The 22,642-nt window shown below is 46.9% G+C and overlaps 1 protein-coding gene across 5 annotated transcripts in view; it reads right to left on the bottom strand.

The window, feature by feature from the left end:
• Positions 1-22,642, bottom strand: part of Kirrel3 (kirre like nephrin family adhesion molecule 3) — a 555,253-nt gene that overhangs the window by 96,962 nt on the left and 435,649 nt on the right. The window lies entirely within an intron of this gene.

The raw sequence follows: 22,642 nt of genomic DNA, 5'->3' as shown, positions 1-22,642 counted from the left end.
ACTTCTAGAGTTGACAACCTTACGGGATCTTGGCAACCTCTCTGAGGAGTCTTATTAAAAATCAAATTGGTCTGGAATTGTGGGAGTAACACTTTTTCTTCTAATTTAAACTTTACAAATTAGATTACATAGGATATTTTAATCAGCTCTGGGTAGTGGGTTTTTTCCCTACTCTGTCTCTTAAGTTTTCCATTGTAATTAGGCTGTTTCTGGCACCAAAACAAGAGAGAGAGATGAGACAGAAGAGGGAGAGGACCGAAGGGAGCAGCTATAAAGAGGGGGTCCAGAGAAGGAAGAAGGAGAGTGGGAGAGGGAGGGAGAGAAGAGACAGAAAAAGAGAGGAGAAAGAAGAGGCAGAAAAAGAGGGAGAAAAGGAGATTAGAGATGGGAAAAGGAGGGAGAACAGAGGAGGAAGAAAGAAGAGGAGGAGGGAGGAGAGGAAGAGGAAGAGGACAGGAGGAAGGATGGAGGGTGGGGAAGAGAAGGGAATGGAGAGCAGAGGAGGGGAGGAATAAGAGAGGAGGAGAAGGAAGAAGGGAGGAGGAAAAGGAGGAGAGCAGACGGGAGGAGCAGAAGTAGGAAGAGGTGAGGAGAAGTGGGGATATAAAGAAGAGGAGGAGGAAGGGGGCAGGGCTCTTTTATCCTGGAATGTTTTTTCTTTCTTTCTTTTTTTTTTTTTTTTTTTTTTTTTTGCAAAGACAGTGTCAAGGCAGCTGCAGTAGCAGCCAAAGAGTGTGTGATCAGAGAGAATTACCAGGTTGTCAGCCAGAGGCTCAAGGAGCTATAATAAGAAAACCTTAAAGGAAGGGGGTCCAAGCTTCCAAATGTCCCTTAATAGGAACTTCCCCAGGAGGTGGCTGTCTATTCACCACACCCCATCCTTTTTATGCTTGGTAGAAGGAACAGGAGATTGTTGAAGATGCTTGGGGCATCCATCCCTCGGGGAAAGAGTGAATCCTAGATGGTCATCATCAGGCCAGTTGGATGGTAGGGGACACTGGGAGAAGAGGTCAGTGGCAACACTGGGGGAGCTAACTAGGGGTAATCGCAAGGCCACACTGGATGGTTTCTCAAACCAGGAGTCAGAGCATATACAGGATCTGCCCAATCACACCTAGAGGGCAAGGAAGGAGAGGTCAGAGAACTGCTTAGGTGCAGTTCTGATGGTGGTAAATGGGGCGTTAGTCACACACTGTTTATGTTGGAACCCCCTTGGATTTTCTGGGGAAAGCATGTTTCTAGGGGGAGAGGGCACACAAGTCTCAAAATCATCCAAAAGATGTGATTTGGAAGTTATTTTGGGGAGAGGGATGGAGACTGAACACCCCAAACAAGAGTCTTTTTGGTTCAATTTTAATATTTTTGCATTATGTTCAAGCCACTAAAATTACTCTGTCTCTCAGTACCAGGTGTGGGATACAAGGCCTTGCAAACAGCATACCCTCTCATCATTGCTCTTAGCTGGCCATTGTAACTAGAGAGTAAAAATAGACACTATATTGACACAACAGACTTAGGTTCTAGAGATCAAGCCAGAGCTAAACTGAGAACTTTGTTTCCACTGGCTCCATTTGGGAACGCTAGAAGGTGCTATTCAGGCTGCAGGAGAAAAGGCACTAATAGAATTATCCAGCGATGTACTCTGAATGATACATATTAACTTACCAGGGAAAATGTGTCCACTGGAGCAATAATGGCATGATGGTTATGGGGGCAACCAACTGCCTTCTGATTAGATTTAAGGCCCGCTCCCCAAAAGAAACTATTTAAATGGGCAAGTTGTCAGACTGTCTTCTAAATCTTTATGGTTGTACCCACAGATTATAGCCTAGCTTTTAATGTTTGTTGGAGAAGCTTGTGTGTGTGTGTGTGTGTGTGTGTGTGTAGCAGTCAGCAGCTAATATAGATTCATAACCAGTCAGAGTGTTGGGAGTAAGCAACTGCTGAGTGTTCATCTGTAAATGAAATATAGCTATATCATCTCCCACTCCCACTCTTCAAGGCCCAGGGAGTAGAAAGAGTGGACAGAAAGAATGTTAGAGCTGGAGGATGGGGAGGTGTGCTGTGGCATGCTGTCTTCTGGGCCTGGATGGCCATTGCACTCATGAGCTCATAAGACTGCAACTGCAGGAGCAAGCCATGAAATCAGTCAGAATTCCAGCACACAGAATGGGGAGAGCCAGAGGGGCAAGTTGGGGGTAGATAGGATAAAGATACATTTGTATACATATATGAAATTGTCAAAGAATAAATAAAAGATATTAAAAATAAATAAATATACCTTTCCTTTGAAGGTGGAGATGCTTTTAATGATGGCTCTTAAACTTGGTAGATTAGAAAAGTCACTGAAAGTTGGAATCCTAGAGTAGAGGAAGTGGAGGGAAAATGCATGTTCTTTCACCCTTGGGACAGATCTTTGAGGCCTCCCTGGTCAGGGCTCCTGGGAGCTCAGTGTGCAAGGCATTCCTAGAGGCACCTTTGCCTTGCTCCCTTTTTCCTTGGCCATTTTCCTTTCTACTCTAGGGAAACTGTCTTTCTCCTTTCCCTTTCATCCATTTTGACTCCGAGTCTACGGGATAGTGCCACCCATACTCAGGGTAACTGGTCTTTCCTTAATTTCAGTAAACTCCCACTTAGACAGACCCAGAGGTCTGCTTTATTAACTTCTCACTGCCTACTCAGTCCATCAATCACAGAGTAGTCGATTTCCCCAAATCTTATTGCACATTTATTCTTCACCCAATGCTGGAGAAACATAAATGAGACCTACAACCTATCTACTGAAGGAGAGGAGCACAGCAGCTGCCCAGTGCCTGGTACAGCATGTGAACATCAGCTGTCTCTGTTAAATGCTTGTGGTTTGCCAACTCTGGTTTGCTTCCTGAGTTCTCTGTTCACTGTAGGAAAGTAACTGCATTATAAACTATGGACTGAGTAGATATTGTGCTGAGTACACTACTCAGAGGGAGAAAGGTAAGAGAAAAGGGGGAAGGGCTGGAGTCACAAGGGATCAGCTTCACAGAAGAGAAATCTGCTGAGTTATTTATGTAAACCCACTATATGGTGGACCTGTGGAGCCAAATGCACACATGGCTCTTTGATGCATAGCAGCCATCATAACCACATTTTACAGGTGAGCAGAGTTCTGTAATTGGTTGTTAAACATCTCCAGAAGGCCCAGCTTGATGCTTTTGAGAGGTAGTAGTGGTACCATGAGAGGTGGAGCCTCATGGGAGGTCTTTAGGTCATTGGGGGTGTGCTCATGTGTGTGTGTGTGCATGCGCACACGCACGTGCATGTGTGTGTAAGTGCAGGTGCTTGTGCCATGATGCTGTGTGGATATCAGAGGTCCACTGCTGGTGCCAGTCTTCACTTCTGCCATGTTTGAGAGAGGGTCCTTTTATTGTTCACGTGGAAGGACTCCAGACTAGCTGGCACCTGAACTTCCATGTAGTTTTTGCCTGGCTAGCTCAGCTGGTAGAGCATGAGACTCTTAATCTCAGAGTCATGGTTTCGAACCCCATGTTGGGCACCAGTTGTAGTTTTGCTGGCTTGTTGCGACTGCCTGTGTGCAGTCCCTGTTTTTCCGGGCAGGGGGTGAGAAGATGCAAAGTCAATGGCACAGACCCTGGGAGATTCCAATACAGAAGCTTTCTGTTGATAACAGTTTGGGGATGTTTATGGGGTTAGGGAAATTAAATTGTCACAGGAACATTTCTGGTTGGTTCTCTGGAAACTGATGGTCACTGCTGGCAGGTTGTTGTTGAAGGACCTGCGGGCTGCGTTCCTGCCACCCAGCTCCTGGCCTCCTGGCTAGCTTATGCCCCAAAATAACAACATGGAAACTGTATTCTTTCGAACACTGCCTGCCCATTAGTTCCAGCCTCTTATTGGCTAGCTCTTACATATTTATCTAACCCATTTCTAATATTCTGTGAAGCACCACGAGCTGGCTTACCAGGAAAGATCTTAACCTGCGTCTGTCTGGAGTGGGAGAATCATGGCGACTGCCTGACTCGGCTTCTTTCTCCCAGGATTCTGTTCTGTCTACTCCGCCTACCTAATTTTCTGTCCTATCAAAGGCCAAGCAGTTTCTTTATTAATTAACCAATGAAAGCAACAGATAGACAAATGACCCACCTCCATCAGGTTGTGATTATCTAGGAGTGTGCATCATTAGTTACCATGCTTTTGGTTCACTGACAGGTTGCTTTGGCCAATTTTGCTTACTCATTGTGAGTTTGCATGCACTTGCTTGTGCTTACGCTATTGCCCTGCCTCATTTCCAGGCATTTTTCTGTCTCCTCCCCCATCTTGCCATATGATTGATATAGATGTGTCCTATAGATCCTGTCTTCATAGGAATTTGGGGATTCAAACTCAAGTCTTCATGCTTAAGTGCCAGGTGTTTTCCCTCTGAGACATCCCCTCAGCCTGGGGGTGTGTTCATGGAGGGAATTGTGGGACCCTACTTTTCTCTCTCTCTTGTTTCTCAGCTTGAAGTGAATAGTTTTGTTCTACCAATTACCTAGAGGCAATCAAACCTCTTGGACCAAGCCCTGGAGAACCATGAGCCATAACAACTCTTTTGTTTTCATAAATTGATTGTCTTGGGCATTTTCCACATCTCAGAAAGCTGCTGAACACTCAGAGGCTCACACAGATGAAGGGATTTGCCCAAGTTTACAAGTTTACACTGTTACCCCAGGCAAAACTCGGTCTTGAGAGTCTGTGCAACACTGTTCTTTCAGTGCTACTCCACTGTGGCCATGGAGCAGAGCGCCTGACCCTAGTCCAAGTCTCCATTTAGCGCTCACACCACCATTCAGATCACCCAAGGGCCTTTGGACTGCACGGATTCCTTGGGCTTCCCCTGACTCCATGTCACATGTACATGTGGCATGCTTGGGAACAAAGAACTGGCTTCCAGGCTTTACTTCTTCTGCAGAACTTTTCCATTATCTTTTTAATTAACCACCTTAAGTTTCTTTTCCTCTTGAGACAGGGTCTTGTTATGTAGTCTGTATGACTCCTGAACTTGCAATCTTCCTATATCCATCTCCTCTGTGCTGGAATTGCAGTTGTGTGCCATTACCCCTGTTCCACTTTGGGCTTTGAATAATTATTCTCATTTGTACAGAATGTCTTTCCCCTTCCTTTGGTGTCATGCATCTTCCCTGGGTCTTCTTCCCTTCTCTACAGGCCCAGGTCCCATTCTGCTCTGAGGGCCACCTGGGAGGTCTATAAGGGACGAGGCTGCATATCCTCTAAGGCCAAGGCTCTGGGGCTTAGAGTCTCTGGTGCTGCGACTTCTCTGGGTGAAGAGGAGCTAGAAAGATGGCCAGTGTCTCCAGGCCCATGCTGCATTTGGAGAGACACCATGGTTGTTATGTAGTTCTGCCACACACAGATGCCAGTCCCAAGTCTTCTGGGGATGCATTCCAGTCCTTCAGTGTCATAACCCCATTGTCACTCATAAAAAGGTCTTTGATTTGTGCTTTGCTGGTGGTAGAAAAAGGAGCATGGACCAGGACACTGGGCTTGGGATTGGCAGCCGTTACCACAGAGGAGATGGAGCCCTGGTGCACTCTCTGCCTTGAGCCTGGTCAGAGATGCAGTCTACACACCTGACTCCTGCTGCAACCCCCTCATGCTTGGAGTCCAGCTTGGAGGTTCAGGGCTGTATTCTCAGTTTCTTCTTTTTCATGCTCGGCCTGGTCAGTTTGGCCTGCCTTTGTCAGGTAGAGGACTGAGAGAATGTAGCCATTGCTTTTAGTGCCCTAGACAGAAAGACAGAGGCCCTGGAATGCTTTCTCTTGCCGTGAGAGCCTGTGATCTGTAGACATGTATGCATGGCCAGCATCATGCCTGTGGGTGGTGGCAATCAATAAAATCCTGCCTATCCCTGTCTCAAAACTCAAGACCGCCGGTGGGATGTACTGAGAGCTCCTGGACGGTCACCTTAGGATATAAAGGGTCATGCAACCATCTTAGAGAGGTCATATAAAGTTTATGTGGAGCTTAAGAAATCCCTATTTCTAGGAGGCTGGTGAGCTGGCTCAGTATGTAAAGGTGCTGGCTGTGAAAACCTAATGACCTGAACTTGATGCAAGGACTATATATATATATATATACACACATACACACATATATGTATATATACATACATATACATATACACACATATATGTGTGTGTATATATACATACACACACATACATACATATATATATATATATGTATGTATATAAAGGTGGGAAGAACTGACTCCACAAAGTTGTCCTCCAACTTCCTCGTGTGTATCGTTATTACACAAACACATACACACACACGCTTGTGCACACACACAACTACTGCTAATATATAAAACAGAAAGGCCTGCTTTACGATGGCGGTAGAGATACAGAGAAGCTTCCTGGAGTGTGTGGTGACAGGAGGATGCTAAGGACAAACTCATTCTGGGACAGGAAGGGTGAGGTTCTTCAGATACCTCCCAGAGCACCTGAATATTGTCACCTTCCTGAGCCCAAGTCCTGCAGAGTAGAAAGGATGCAGCTGCAATCTGGTCCTAGAAGGACCTCTACTCTGTCACTACCTGTATAACTGGGACAAGCTCCTTACCTCCTCTGAGCATCACTTTCCTGATGTCCCCAGAGGGGATGACAGCAATGAAAGCGTTCTAAGGATGCAGGTTTTGTACACAACTCATCCTGTATGCGCTGTTCCACAAAGGGCTCCTGTCACCACTGTCCACACATCTCTGTGAGTCCAGGACTATACAAACCGGGCCCTAAGCAGCTCCTGCCACGATCCGAGAATGGAACTCCTGCAACTCTGATGTGGGAGCCTGTTAAATCAGCAGGTAGAGACCAGAGCTGAGCCCTCCTGACTGCTTCAGAGCATCCCTTCCCAGCCAGCCTTGGAGGCTCCCAAAGCACCTGGCCAGCAGCACAGGAAGGGCTCCAGTGTGGCCATCTGCTCTATCAGTGACCAATTGGAGGAAGCTTAAGAATACTCATTCCGGGGATATTTACTGCCAGTTTTCTCTCAGCTCAGAGCACAGAGCAAATTGCCTCTTATGAGATTAAAGAAAGCTGTCCTTGTCATGAGAGGCAAACAAGGGGGAAGGAGAAGAACGGGAGCCAGTGGCTCTTAATGACACCAGAACAGTACCTGGGGACACAGGGAAGGGACCCAGCGTGTGACACAGATTTGTTTCTCGCCCTTGACCTGTCAGCACTGGTGCAGAATGCCGGTTGTGGATTCGGGTGGTGGGCCTGGCACCAGCCCACTGACTGACAGATAACAAGTCTGATTTTTATAGAGGACTTAAGTGGGTGGGGTGGCAAGTGACTATAGCAACCTCAGGGCCCGAGGTAGGGACAGGAACCACCTCAGCTGTGTGTGGAGCAAAGGACTGTGTTTTCGCTGGCCATGGGCTTAGAGCCTGGAGAAAGCAAAGGTGTGTGCCTGGAGCCGGAATAAAAAGCTGCACCAAATTGGTGCCCAAAGCGAGGACTAAAGAAGAAACCACAGGGGCCTGGATTCTGAAGTGTTCTGCAGGGCAAGCCAGATGAGGATAGGGAGGGGCTGTCTCCAGGAATGTTGATCATCTACGCAGAGTTTGGAGGTCAGGGTGTGGCTAGGGAGGGACAGCTCTAGGACCACACCATTCCAGGCTATGCTCTGTTATCTCCTTAGAGCTGGGACATTGCCCTGGGACAGTTGCCTAGTTTCTCTAGCTCTGGTATCTGTGTGTTGGAAGCTTGTGGAGTTATCTGAGATAAGAGAACCAGACATTGGGTCTAAAGTACACAGAACCTTTCATGCCTTCTTTAGCAACTGCTATTGCTCTCATTTTGAACTGGTGTGTGGAGTGTGTACGGAAGAAAACAGTCAGGAGGGGACACTAACTTGGAAGAGAGAGAGTCAGAGAAACACACACACACACACAGAGAGAGAGAGAGAGAGACAGAGAGACACAGAGAGAGTGTTGGGGATAAGAATGGGGGAGGGTTGAGGGGAGCTGTCTGCACCAGTCCCCAAATTTGTGCTGAGATGCTTGCACTTAATGAGAAGCCATCAAAGATCTGGGACCCATTTACTCGGACCTCCATTTTAGGAAGATCACAGGATAATGGTGGGGAGGATGGATGGAGAAGGATCATCCACAGACAGGAGGACTGATCATTAAGATGGCGCTGTCATAAGGGCTCAGCTAAAGCTATATTGGTAGGATGAAGAAAATGCGTTTAGCATCCTCTTGGAGGTAGGACTGATAGCGTTTGGGGGTGGGTGGGTGATGGAGGCTACTGTTGGTGATGGTGGAGCCTCTTTGCTGTCTTCAGAAGTGAATCTGGTCTGAGACGAGACAGTTCTGTGACAAGCATGTTGATTGGGAGGGCTCTGAATCACTCAAGGAAGGAGTGTTGGGCATAGTTGGGTCAAGGGGTCTGGAAGTGAGAAGAAGGCATAAATAACTCATGTTTACTGGCGCTTGTTCTGGCCCAGGTGTGCCATGTACTTGAATGTATGAATGCCTGTGTGCTTGTGTATGTGTTCATACAGGTCAATGAGTGTGTGTGTGTGCGTGTGTAGCAAGCACATGGGGGACAGAGGGAGACATCAGACGTCTTTCTTGATTGCTTTTCACCTTATTTTTGAGACAGCACTCATTAGGGCCTGGGGTTTGCCAAGGAGGCTAGGCTGGCTAGCCATTGAGGCCCAGGGATTCTCCTGTCTCTACCTCCCTAGTGCTAGGATTGTAAGCACACATCACTAGTTCTGGCTTTCTACATAGATGCTGCAGATTGAACTCAGAGTTCACGCTGCATGGGAAGCTATCTTCCAAACCCTCCTTGCTGCTTTTTCTTTAAAATTTATTCTTAGTGAGCATACAAAATGGGTTTCATTCTCTCTCTCTCTCTCTCTCTCTCTCTCTCTCTCTCTCTCTCACACACACACACACACACACACACACACACACACAAAACCCATAATCATATCCATGCCTCCACTCCAATCTCTTCTCTGCTTCTGTTAGTCTCCCCTCCTCTAAAGAGTTCTTTCTACTTTCATGTCTTATGTAGTACTTGGTGTGAACCTGAGAATTCATCTCTAAACATGAGACGCCATATATATTGATGTGACTATCTAAGTAGGCCAAGGTTTATTTAGTCAGGGCCTGCCTGCAGGAACCAGCTGTTTAGAATTAGGTATTTAACTCTGGTCAAGATTCATACAGGTTTTGAGTTCTGCTAGCCGGAGGTCATCCTAACCCATCTTTCTTGGGAGAAAGAAGCTGGGAGAACTTAGTTGGAGACCAGACCTTTCCCCTACTGTCCCTTTCTCTTTGACCTTTGCTGGGATAGAGATTTGAAGGCACTTTCAGCTCCAAAATCATCATTTGCGAACACTGGAAGCTCGGTTCTGTTGCACAGGTGAGAAGAAACTTGCCAGTGTTGTGAATGTTCTAGAAAGAACATGAGGATTTTGTTTGGCTATGCATGGGAGTACCTGCCCGCTGCTCTTCCCAGGAGTGTTTATTCTTCTTCCATTTCCTAGTTCCTTGCAGGAGCTAGGACAGGACACACAGCTTGTGACTCTGACCACATCACACCTCTGTCCTCAGGACACAATCTACCAAGGTTGTCTGGGACACGATGGGTCTCTAATGAAGAACAATCGGGCTGACCAAGGCAGGGTGAGTCCAAAGTCGCAATAAATCCTGTGCCTGCTGATTATCAGCATTGCAGCTCCAGCCAGAGCCTGCCCTGTACTCATTAGCAGCAGGACGAGGCCTCTTCCATCCATCCAGCCGAGGCCTGGGTGCCAAGAAGATGCTGATAAGTGCTGTAGCAAATGGGGATCCTCTATGCCCATGAAGAAGTTCATCCATCCCTGTCTGAAGTCACCCCCAGAGGATGAGGATGGGCAGAGTGATACAGGTCCATAGGGTGCCTTTGGACCTGCCTGCCATTCCTCAAGCTCAGATTGATCACCTGTGAGATGCAGAATTTGGACTACTAGATAATCATCCCCCTTCAGTCCCCTTCTTCTCAACCTAGATGCTGCATTCGCTAACTTACCCACATCCCTACTTTTACAAGCCTAAAGGACGAAAATAATAAAACCCGAGGCACGAGGAAGTCAAAACAAACCCCCAGGGACTCTTGGTCTGTTTGGGGGGAAGATCTGTGTCCTAAATACTATTTCTTTTAAACAAGGATATTTAAATAATCATTTTATAGGGCTGTAGACCTTGCCAGTTGGAATAGTTCTAAAACTTTTATGTGTGTAGGAATTATAGTTTCCTGGACTCGAGCTTAGAGAGGTTGAGATGGTAGATTCGCATGGTGTAAAGGAGCCTGTGTCTAACAGCTTTCAACAGTTGGGGGACCACAGTTGGGGTGCATCCATATATAAACAACATTTGTCTCAGGGTAGGCACTCTTTTTATTCTTAAAATTATCAGATTCTTGCCCAGCTACTGTCTTTTTCTGAATGTGCCCTGTTTTCCGCAAACTAAACACAGAAGGCATTGGACAAAGTTAACAGTTTTACACACACCTTTGAAAATGTATGCAAACATTTTATCCACGAAATGTCATGTGGTGCTGCAAAGGCAGGGCTGGGGAACCACGTCCTACCCTTAGTCCTGCATTGGACTGAGTCTCTGTGTGAAATGCTCAAGGGTTCAGAAGGACTGGTTCAGTTTAGATTGTCTGCAGGGGTTCCATGAAGGACAGCTCGATTCTGTCCCACTGACAGGAGCGTAAGCCTAGCACCTTGGAATACTGGGTGGCTGGGACAGGCTGGCATTAAGTCTAAGTGCTTTTGTTCCTGTGCACAAACCTTACACTGAGAACAACAGCTCAAATATGGCACTTAGTGACCTCTTGAGCTGTTCCCGGCTGCAAGTAAGCCATTCTAGTGCATGCCCTCAGTTCCTCCTCTCTTGGAGATTAATTCACTCAACTTTAAATTTTTAAATAATTACACTTATGCAGAGTCTCTCTCTCTCTGTCTCTGTCTCTCTGTTTCTCTGTCTCTCTGTCTCCCTCTCTCTCTCTGTGTATGTAAAGTGGTTCTCCCCTTTTACCATGTGAGTCCCACGAATTAAACTGATAGACTTGGCAGCATACACCTTTACCCACCGAACGATTTTGCTGTCCCCTAAATGCAACCAACTCTTTATAGTCCTTGTTAGTGGAGAGGAGCAGGGGTGTGAATAATTCCTGTGACCTCAGCCAATGAGCGTACTTTCACTTTGGAATGCCTTTTGGTATTCTTGTGTGAATATGAATTTGATTTTCTGGGAATTTTTAATACACACACACATATTTTTTAAAAAACAAACTCACAATCTGATGATGGGGCTCCCTCCCTGTCTCCTCCTCAGCTGGGTGGGAAGGATCTCTTCTGTCCTAGTCCAAAGTCAGAGTTAGCCACACACTCCCTCCCTCTTTGTCATCTCTCTGGCTCACACCTTCCCTAGGAGAGGCCGGGGATATTAACTGATTTTGCCTTTAAAGGACTTTCATTCCCTTTGGGCCTCATGCAAATAAGAGCAGCAGAAGAAGCTGTGAAATGTTAGCAGAGGACTTCATTAAGCAATCCTGGTGATAGCATTTGCCAGGAATGGGGACAATTTGCCAGCAGATAATTGAGAGCTGACTATATATATGTCCTAATTAAAAAAGTGATTCTCCTCACTGCCCTGGGATTCTGGGCCCAGTCTTCTGGTTGACTTGGGATATTAGCCACAGCTAACTTTTGTATACACTTTACGCTTCACAAGGCACTTCCTATGTGTTTTCTTACTCAATCCACCCTCTCGGTACCCCAAGGAGAAGGGCTGATCACCAGTCTCCCAAGTAGAAACTTGAGTGGCTAACACTCAGAGCCAACTGTCACGCTCTAGCCGTGCACAACCAGTTCAGTCTTCTCCCTCACTCTGGCCTTTTTTTGTCACCATCAAAGAGACAACCTTGAGAGGTCTTTCATTATTTGTTTCCACATCATAGAGGCATCAGCAAAGAAAACACAGCTAGCTTGCAACAGCTACCTATGTCTTTTAAAAGTTTGTAGATGGGTAGAGCAGAGAAGCTTTATGCTAAAAGCACTTAGGAAGAGGAGAGGGGATGTTCGGGATTCCGGGGGCTAGAGTTGGGTTCTTCTTTCCAAGGGGGATTAGGCTGGGTCACTGAGTCGGGTGTCTCGGAAGATAGGTTGGTCATGTAGAGATGGAGTGGGGAGAGACAGAGCTCCTAGGATATAAGAACAGGCCTGCCTACAGGCTGGCCATTTCCACTGCAATCCTGAGACACAGAGCCTTTTCCATTTCATGGATGAGGAACTGGAAACTCAGAGAGGGTCAGAAACTGGTCCTTGGTTATTGGTGATGAATAGTAGATCTAGGATTTGAATTCTTTCCTTTCATTGCAGACGTTTGTTTACACAACTGTACTGCGTGTAGCGGGAGTTTGATCCCTGGGTCTCCTCTTTAGAGGGCAGAGACTGGAGACAGTGCCCTCTTAATGGCTCCAGCTCTGCTCCAAGAACAGATGTGACATGATAGGCCATCTGCTCTATACCCTCCACGGATAGCCCCTGCCCAACTCTAAATCAGGGTAACACTCCCATGTGCCCTCGGGGCCGAGGTGAGCCCCATAAACATTAATTTAGGATGAATGTTCCCTGCACCCGGGCTAAGGCGTGACTATTACATTCTTCTTTGTGTGTATGTGTGCCTGTCTAGAAGCCCGCATTCAAACTCCCAACTCCAGTGCCATCCACCTTGTTTTTTGAGAGCACCGCTCAGACCTGGAGCTCTCAAAGGCCAGTAGCCTTCCTGCATCTGCCTCCCCAGTACTTGGATTCCAAGTGCGGGATACCCTACCTGGCTTTTTGACGTGTGTTTTCAAGATCAAACTCAGGTCCGTATGTTTGCATGGGAAGCACCTTTCTGACTAGTTATCCACCCCCCCCCCGCCCCTCTCCAGGATCTCATCAGGCAGCCCAGACTGTGTCCTTGAACTAAGAATGCCCCTGCTTTCACTTGCTGAGTCCTGGGGTTGCAGGCATGCTCCATCATGCTTGGCTTAGAACGGCAACTTCCACTCTCCTCCTTGGCTCGTTCTTAGCTGTGGAAATGGATCCCCTACAACAGCTTTCTCAGCACAGGTCTGGTGTAGTGACTGATGACTTCCATTTCCGGCACTGCTGGAGCCGTGGGCTGTTGCAGTCGCTACCACAGTGCTGCGATCCTTATTTTTGGGCGCCAACTCAGGGAGGGCAGGCTGGTACCTACCCGAACCCTTCTGCTGGGGCATGCAAGAAGGGGCAGCTGTTGGCCGCCATCTTGGGAGAGTGGTCCATGCCTGCCTGCCTCTCAGGACATCTCTATTTTCCAGCTGCAAGGCCTCTGGAGATGCGTACGGCTTCTATAATGGCAGAGTTACTCATGGCTTCGCCGGAGAGAGTGGAGCAGCTTTGAGACCTCCTCCCCTAAACGCAGCAATATTTGGTAACACTTGGCGTCTTGGGGAGAGAATTCATGTCCGTAATTAGTTACTGTATATCACCGTGAGTACTCTGCTCAGGATTTACTGGGCAAATACCATTTAACTGCACAATAACTACAGGTCCTTGCTGCTTATTGGGTAATTTACTAAGGCTGGGAGAATGGGGCAGGAGGGATGCTGAATAGGAGGTATTGTAACCCCTTGAATCAAACTTTATGAGTTCAGGTTTGGCAGAGGAGAGGCTGCTTGTCGCCAGCTCTCCTTGCTTTGTTTTGCAGGGTTGGCGGCAGATCGCTTCCTTTCTTTTATTCATTGCAGAAGGACAGGTCTGAGACTGGGCTGCAGGACTGCCCAGGGCCACCTAGGGTTATGGAGGGGTCCTTTGATTGAGAGGGTCTTTGGCCAGAGTCTTCTGCAGAAACCCAGGCTATGCATCTAGCCTGTCACTGACTCCCTCCATGGGGCCCCTTTCTGTATCTGGGCCAGTGGGTGGGGAGGGCAGGGAGCTGTCCTTGGCTGGCAGCATCAACATAATCTCAGTTCTCTCTTCTCTCACAAGTACAAGTGTTGCTTGGGAAGCAGCCATCCCTGGACCTTGGATGGCGTTCCCAGTCCTAATCTGCTTGAGCAAAGTCTGTCTTTGTTTGGCCGTGCACTGTCTAACTCCTGTAACCTATTTAGGCCACGGAGAGGGGAAGAGACACAATAATGAAAAACTCAACGTGCAACATTGCCTTATGCAATCTAATAAATTACTCCGTAGCTGGCTGCCAGCTCAGACTAAGCCCAATATTGCCTGCAGTAATTATTTGGATCAAATGCAGTTTATCTGCTTCATATTTGTGCTTCTGTGCTCAGTGGTAACTTATAAATGTCATTGTGGTGTTTATTCGTTATAATGAAACTTAATGGCATTGGAAGCTAGGAGCAGAGCTGGTGGGGCGGCAGGTTTAAAACAGTTTCTTCATCTCTGGAGAAGGAACGAACCAAGATAACACTATAGTGCCCTAAAGAGAAGAGATTTGCAGAAGCGTTATGTCCTTGTGCCGTGTGGTGGACGGGAGGGATCCACGAGCTCTGAGCTGGCACCAAAGGTCATTTGGCTTTGCCTCTGGAGACATCGATCAGGAGTGGGTAAGACTCAGCCATAGTCAACCCAGCACTCTCCCATCTGGCCTGGCTGTCTTCTGAAGGCTTTTGGGTTCCAGGAGGTATTCAGCTTTCAGACACCCAGTAGCTGCCGGTAGCTGCTCTAGAGAATTGAGACTCAGTGCTCAGGGTCTCGGGAAGCTGAGGTCTTGAATTGGGATGGAAGTTAGAGCCTCAAATGACGTGTTGTAGAAAATGGATAGTCACAGAGGCCTGGTAGAAGAGGAGGAGGGGAGGGTGAAGCCCTTGAACAATGGTCAGTGGGGTTTGTGGTAGGAAGCATAAGGAGGACATAAGTCAAGGAAGGGCTGGCTGGCAGGGTCTGAATATAAGGTTGACCACTGGCTCTACAGAAGGGTGAAATATTTACTACAGAGCTCAGAGTTTTGACTGATCCCGGGCTGGTCTCTGCCATTTACTGTTAGATAGCTTTGGGTAAGTAATTTTTCTCTCCTCAATTTGATTTCTTCATGTGGGCCATGGGAGTCAGCATAGCTATCCCTCAAGACTGTGGAGATATTTAAATAAGCTGACGTGTCTAAGGCGATGAGCATGGTGCCTGGCAGAGACTAAATGCTGAAGAGCTGGCTGTGGTGGTAGTGATTGGCATGCAGTAGATGTTCGCCCAGTGACAGCTGAGTGAATAGTGAACCACATCCCCTTCCACTTATGAACATTGCAAAACCCTCTTCCAAACAGCCGAGCTTGGCCTTGACCATGCTCAGGGCTGATTTTCTTATCCTCCTTGTGTAGTGTGGACATGAGGCCCAGCATGGCTAGTGACTTGCTCAAGGCTCCCCAGCTGCTATGTGAAGGGGGAATTGGTTCTCCTGCATCTCAGGGCAGAGTGCTCTCCATGAGTCCTCTCATGACAGCCCCTGGCTTGACTTGAAGGCTGAACTCATTCATGCTCTCTTTCTGCCCTGTATAGAGCTCACATTGACCTCTCCAGCACAACCAGGGGCTTCCCCCAACTGCTTCCTCTTAATATTGCATCTGCCATTTGCTCATGAAATAGTCCTGATTCCCCCTGGTAACACACATGTGCAAGGCTCCTACCTCGGGAATAAGGGTGAAGAATATTCATCATCGTAATTCCTCCCACAGGCCATCCCTTTCTCAACACGCCTGTTTTGACCTCTGCACTCTGGGGTAGCCACTTGGAGCAGTAAGGGACTATGGAACTTTATCCCTTCCCAAAGCTCCTGCACAGCCATTATGTATATACAGTCTTTACAACAAATGCACACAACAAAGACAGCTGGGGTCGTGAATATACCCATCTTGCATATGAGAAAATATAGGTCTAGAGAGATCAAAGTCAAGGTTTTATTCCTCATCAAGAACAGGACTAGCCGGGCGGTGGTGGCGCACGCCTTTAATCCCAGCACTCGGGAGGCAGAGGCAGGCGGATCTCTGTGAGTTAGAGACCAGCCTGGTCTACAAGAGCTAGTTCCAGGACAGGCTCCAAAACCACAGAGAAACCCTGTCTCAGAAAAAAAAAAAAAAAGAACAGGACTAATGTCTAAAATATTTGTTTCTTTGTTTCATTCCTGATTAAACATTACCCATGGAAGTGATTGCTTCATGCAAATAATAACACACAATCTTATTTGTATAATGTGTAATATTTTACAATTTATGAGATTTACCCTTGTTACTTTTCTGGTCCTCATGGGGCAGCTCTAATGTTTCTTTCTTGTCTTGACAATGCTCACACAGTTAGCTGGTGGCAGGTAGGGACCTTAAACCACCATTTCCCAACATGGATTACAAGGGAATACTAGGCCTGACACACCATGTGAAGATGCTTTATGGATGATGATTTGAGAGCTGTGTTCCCCACTTTTGGTGGCTCACTGTGCCCTTTGGCATGTTAGTTTCCTAGATAGACAATAAGAAAGGGACTTGTTTAATGAGAAATTCTTCAGCCTTCACCTCCCTTGTCTAAGCATCGAGGCTATATTTTAGAACAAAATGAAACAACCAAACCAGCCTACAAACAGGCTACAGAAACACTGCTTGGGGGCGAGTGTGGGCCGACATCCGTCCCGGGTGTTTTCAGGTGTAAGGCTGACAGAGGATGGTATAGAGGGTGGGATGGGGAAGGGGCTTTCTTCTGTGGACCATCAGAGCGAAGCCCTCTCCCCAGGATGTGCCTCTCATTCCCGTGACCCTGGACGATGATGCCTAGAGAATTCACTCAACATCAGACCCTGTCTTGATTCAGGTTAAGACCAGAGTAGGCTCTGTGAGTAGCGGATGCTGGGGAGAATGAGGTAGTGGGTCTGAGCCTTGGGAGGAGTGTGCAGGAACACATGGGAGCCCTTTAGTCACATCCGCCATTCCTGATGTTGGGGACACTGCCAATTCTATCACCTACGGAAGTAAGCAGAGTGGTGATAAAGAAGCCAAATTCACCTCCTGGCCATATGCCTTAGGTTAATGTTTCAGTCTTTCTAGGCCTTAGTTTCTTCATCCTCATAATGGGATAACAGAATACAGGTGACACCAAGATAAAGAGGGGGAGTTTGGGAGGTATAAATCTTAAACAGGGGTGGGGATAGGAGGATAAGGGGGAGGGTTGATTAAAACTAAGGACGTATGATAAAGCCACATGGAAATCTATGAACCAACCAAAAACCGTAAGTTAAAAACCAGAAAGTGTTAGGTGAGAGAAAGCCAAGGGTTGCTGAACAAAAACCCTAGCGGTGGGTGTGAGATGCTCCTCGGGAGTCACTGTCTAGGGAGACCCCCAGAGTCCCCCAAACAATACAAGTTCTTGCCATTCCTCTTGGTTGTCCCCAGAACTAGCTTATAAAATCCCCGTGGGTGAAGACACGCCTTGGCTGCAAGATACAAAGTGAGCAGAGTCTGAGCTTTCCTCACGCTGGCTAGCTTCCTTAGTCCTGGAGCGTGTTGTGTGAAATGCCAGGGAAGAAAAGACATCAAAGGTTTAGTTCGGCTGTGAATCCTATCAGCTACAACACCAGCCTGCCAGGCAAGATGCACCGACTGGTACAATACTGGTGCATCTATTACAGGGGTAGCTAGCTACTCTCTAGTCAGATTCAAGGTCTGATTCACAAGAGAGAGATGTAGGTCTGATACTGTAAACCCAGTCAAAACTTCTTGACTGATAGTGTTTTCAATTTCCGTCCATTTGTATGCAAAATTCAAGAAGTCATTGTTTTTTACTGCTGAGTAGTACTCTAATATGTATATATTCCATACTTTCTTCATCCATTCTTCCATTGAAGGGCATCTAGGTTGTTTCCCCCTGAATATTAACCTTCATCAGGCGATGAAAGAAGACAGAGACAGAGACCAACATTGGAGCACTGGACTGAAGTCTCACGATCCAAAGGAGGAGCAGAAGGAGAGTGAGCACGAGCAAGGAACTCAGGACGGCGAGGGGTGCACCCACACACTGAGGCAATGGGGATGATCTATCGGGAACTCACCAAGGCCAGCTGGCTGGGGACTGAAAAAGCATGGGACAAAACCGGTCTCGCTGAACATAATGGACAATGAGGACTACTGAGAACTGAAGAACAATGGCAATGGGTTCTTGATCCTATTGCATGTAATGGCTTTGTGGGAGCCCAGGTAGTTTGGATGCTCACCTTAATAGACCTGGATGGAGGTGGGTGGCCCTTGGACCTCCCACAGGGCAGAGAAACCTGCTTGCTCTTTGGGCTGAGGAGGAAGGAAGACTTGATTGGGGGAGGGGGAGGGAATGGGAGGTGGTGGTGGGGAAGAGGCAGAAATCTTTAATAATTAAATTAATTAATTAATAAAAAAATCGGCAAGAAAAAAAATAAAAAAAAATAAAAAAAAATAATATTCCAAAAAAAAAAAAAAAAAAAAAACTTCTTGACTGAGGAGGTCTTAAGTGCAAAGAGTAACATTATTGTTTTTGTTAAGGTAAACTGTCATGGCACCGAGTCATTCCTAACCATTTATGTTCATACCCATAGACAAATGCCACTCCCAGCCTTAATCAGAGAAACTTCTCTTGCAATGAGTAGCAGAGACTACAGAGATGTGTGGCTGCTCAGGATGCTGAGAGTGAGTGGCAGCTGATGCTCAGTCTTAAGACATAAATGTCACCTTTTTTTTGAGGCTTAGGGATCAACACTGAAGGGGGCCTGGAAAGACAGTAAGAGTGGGAAGACAGGGAGAAGGGCTGTGAAATGCTGTCTTCTAGATTTGACACGGCTAATGCAGCCATGACTTCATAGCACTTGCGGGGGCCTGCACTAGATATACACAAGACTGGGTCTATTATCAGTCAATCATAGATCAGGGAGGGACTCACTAGACCGGAGCCCTCCCCGAAGAACTATTGGCTACTGATGGATTCTGGGGGAGGGACAGCCATTGTCTCCAGCAAGTAGCCCTTGAGGAGCCCACCAGACTCCCGTGGATAGTTCCAAACCCATGGTCACACAGATGATCCTGGTTAAACCCAAGGAATCTCAAAAATAAATACATGAATAAACACACAAATAAACAAAACAAAATGAAAATTAAATACAGGAATGTAGGAAAGGGATTTGAGGGTTGAGGCTGAGATTAAGGAGGATGGGAAGGTAAAGTCATGAGAATGCACTTTATACAGTTCTAAGTTCAATAAAAGTTAAAAAAAAATTGGGCATGGGCCTGGAGTGACGGCTCAGCAGTTAAGGGCTCTTTCTGTTCTTCTAGATCAGTGGTTCTCAGCCTTCCTAGTGCTGTGACCCTATAATACAGCTCCTTATTCTGTGGCGACCCCCAGCCATAAAATTATTTCATTGTTACTGCATAACTGTAATTTTGCTACTGTTATGAATCATAATATAAATATCTGCTATGTAGCATATCTGATGTGTGACCCCAAAAGGGGTCTCCATCCACAGGTTGAGAACCACTGTTTGAGCGGACTGAGGCTCAATTTCCAGCACTCACATGGAGGTTCTCTAGTGCCTTTGCGCCTGTAACTCCAGTTTCGGGGGCTCTGCTGACCTCTTCTGGCTTCTGCAGGTACCAGGTTCACAGATATACATGCAGGCAAAACACTCATATGCATGACACAGATTGTTCAGAAATGGGACCACACTCTTGATGTGGTAAATGATACAAGCATATAAAAGTGGTGTTTGATCTTACACCCTCATGGGTTAGTGGGTTAGCTCTGGTCCTTCTCTCTCTTTCTTGAAGTTGCTCAGTATTACTGCAGCCAGGACTACTGGCTTTACCTACTTCTGTGCCCCAAGAGAATGTTCTCTGTACATCTATCTCTTTTCCCTTCTCTGTCACCAGCCACTCATCTCTCACTAAACCTCAATTTCTGATGGAAGTTAGCAACTATGTTGGACCCCCTTGAGTCTCTAGGCTGTACCTTTTCAGAGGCTGCGGGAGCAGCTTCTGATCACCAGTACCCGAGAACTCTGCTGTTAGGGGCTCTCTCTCAGGCAGTACTCACACCAATCAGGCAAAGCAAGCGGCGCTGGAAGCTAGCACTCCTACCCTTCGTGTGTGAGGTCCAAACATCTTCCAACCCCTTTCTCTCAAGAGCCTGTGTGTAAATGCCCCACTCCTCGGGACTCCTGACTTTGAGTCAGTATTCTACAGCATGTCCCAAAGGTCCCACGAATCTGGGTTCTAGTTGTCCGCAGTTGATAGTTGGCACCAGGCTGGATGAGACCCTTTGTGGTCTCCGTTCCCCATGTCAGTGTTTTAAAGTCACTCTGGTACCCTCTTCTTCTGCAGATAAATGATCATATTTGAATTCTTAGATAGAATGTGCCTCTGGGGTAACTAAGCAAAGTAAAGATATTCCCCCTTGTCTCCTACAGCTCCGAGTACACAGTCAGCACCTGATAAATCCCCAAATCAAACAGAAATGAACTTTCAGAACAGACCCAAGTGTGGCTATCAGTGCAGCGAGAGCCGCAGGCTAGCCAGAGTGGCAGACTAAGGAACATTGGATGGAAAGCTCGCCTCTTTTTGGGTCTGAGAGCACCCATAGCCACTTCCTCACTTCTGCAGCCACAGTACCTGATTATGGGCCACACCTCGGCAGGTGCAGAGGAACCATGACTTAGTACTCTTCTTCCTCAGTGAGAAAAGAGTGGCTCGTGCTGTGTTTCAAGATCCTTCATGAACAGAGGTTGAGACGTGCCCCTCTTTACTGACACGGATGGTGGTTATTCCTGGTCCATTTGACTCAGAGGTGGGGGACTGTCACATTGCTCTATTTATCCCACACCCAGTATGCAGTTACCGAAACTGTCACCGTGTCCTATATTCCATAGGCTATTATGTGTATTTCAAACCATTATATAAATGGACTTGATTTGGTACTTCTGAATGTCATTAAACTCCTCCCATACCAGTAACAACACCGTTTCCATAGAAACAAATATATTTCAGCGAGAAAGGCACAGGGAAGAAGCAGATGGAGTAGAGCGGAAAACACAGTGCCCCATTGCTGCTTCCAGAGTGCCGGACCTGGCGCTGTGCGGTGACCACTCTGCAAAGGTGGTACTACTGCCATCAGCTTTTTATTGACTTCCCTTCTATAAAGTCCTGGGTAATTCATCTCAGCCCCAAACCTACTCATTCCTCTGCGCAGCTCTAAAATCTTTATGGCACTGCAGGTCATTAGGCACCTCATTTATTTCCACTCTTCTTTGCATTCTCCAGACTCTGGGGGAGGAACCTGGAGGGAGGGTCTCAGCACTCAGTGAATTCAATGATGGAACTTGGAGACTAGATGAGTGAGGGTACAGGAGCAGAGAGGGGAGAGGAGGTCCCCTCAGGACACAGCACAGAGGAGACCAATGTCTTGCCAATGGTAACTGCTCCTCAGGTCACTTGGTCCCTTGTTAGGGCAGTTGGAGTGTTAGGATGAAGACTCCTTGGGCGGAAGGAGTACAATATTTGGAACCTCTGTATAAGAACCTGGCCGAGGAGACACAGTATCCATGACAAAGCCACTCTGTCTCTCTGTCTCTATCTCTGTCTCTGTCTCTCTCTCTCCTCTCTCATAGGAGGATTCAAGCATTGGTTGCAATGAGCTCTTGAAGAAAAGCAGCCAAGTGTCAAATTCTCCAAGAAGCCACCCTCAGTACACCTTGCTCACAGTCTGAATGGAGTTTCCCCCTCTGTGGCCACAGCTGATTATTCAGACTTGATGAAGGTGGCTCTGAAACTGTGCCAGAGTGTCCTGTGCTTGACAGCCTTGGGAGAAGGAACCACTTCCACATGTCACAGGGTTGGCACTGTGCCAGGCACAGAGAGCCGCTGGATGGATGGTGGTCAGTCCTAAGTGGCCAGATCCACAGTATTCATGAAGTCTTTCCACCCAGGGGAACTGGGCAAGGATGCTGAACCATCAAGACATGGTGTGGACTACATCCCAGCTTATAAACTGTGGATCATGACCCCCATGGGGGGTTGGTATAGGCGATAGAGAATTTGGCATTAATGGAAGGTTTCTGAGCATCCAATGACCAAAAAATGAAACTTGAACTCAAACATGCAGTGACCAGTTGTGTCTGGCAGCACTCACCTGTGTTGCATCACTCATATGCAAGGCCTTGGTTCCGAACACACAGCGTGTGCACTGTGTACTGCACACACCATCATACCACACAGTGTTCTGGATGCTTCTTAGCTCGGTTTCGAGGCCACTGAGTGATATGTATTGTGGTATCTTTACTGTGCATGCAAAGGTTTGGCTCTCATAGAAACTTGGCCCATTTAATTATGGAAGACAATGGTTTCAATATTTTTCTACCATCATTTCTTAGTGTGTAAGTATCAAAGTAGTATGTCTTTGGGTTGTACTGAATTTGAGTGTTTGATTTAAAAAATTCCCATTTAAATGTGTAGTTTGAGTTCTACATAAAAACAAAACATGAAATGGACTTTGGTTTGGGATTAGGACAGTTTAAGTGCAGCAAATGTACTTCTGCTGA

The sequence above is a fragment of the Chionomys nivalis genome, chromosome 4 (genome assembly GCF_950005125.1).
Source record: "Chionomys nivalis chromosome 4, mChiNiv1.1, whole genome shotgun sequence".
Classification (NCBI taxonomy): domain Eukaryota; kingdom Metazoa; phylum Chordata; class Mammalia; order Rodentia; family Cricetidae; genus Chionomys; species Chionomys nivalis.
The sequence above is the reverse complement of the archived record's forward strand: the minus strand, read 5'-3'. Positions and strand labels throughout refer to the sequence as shown.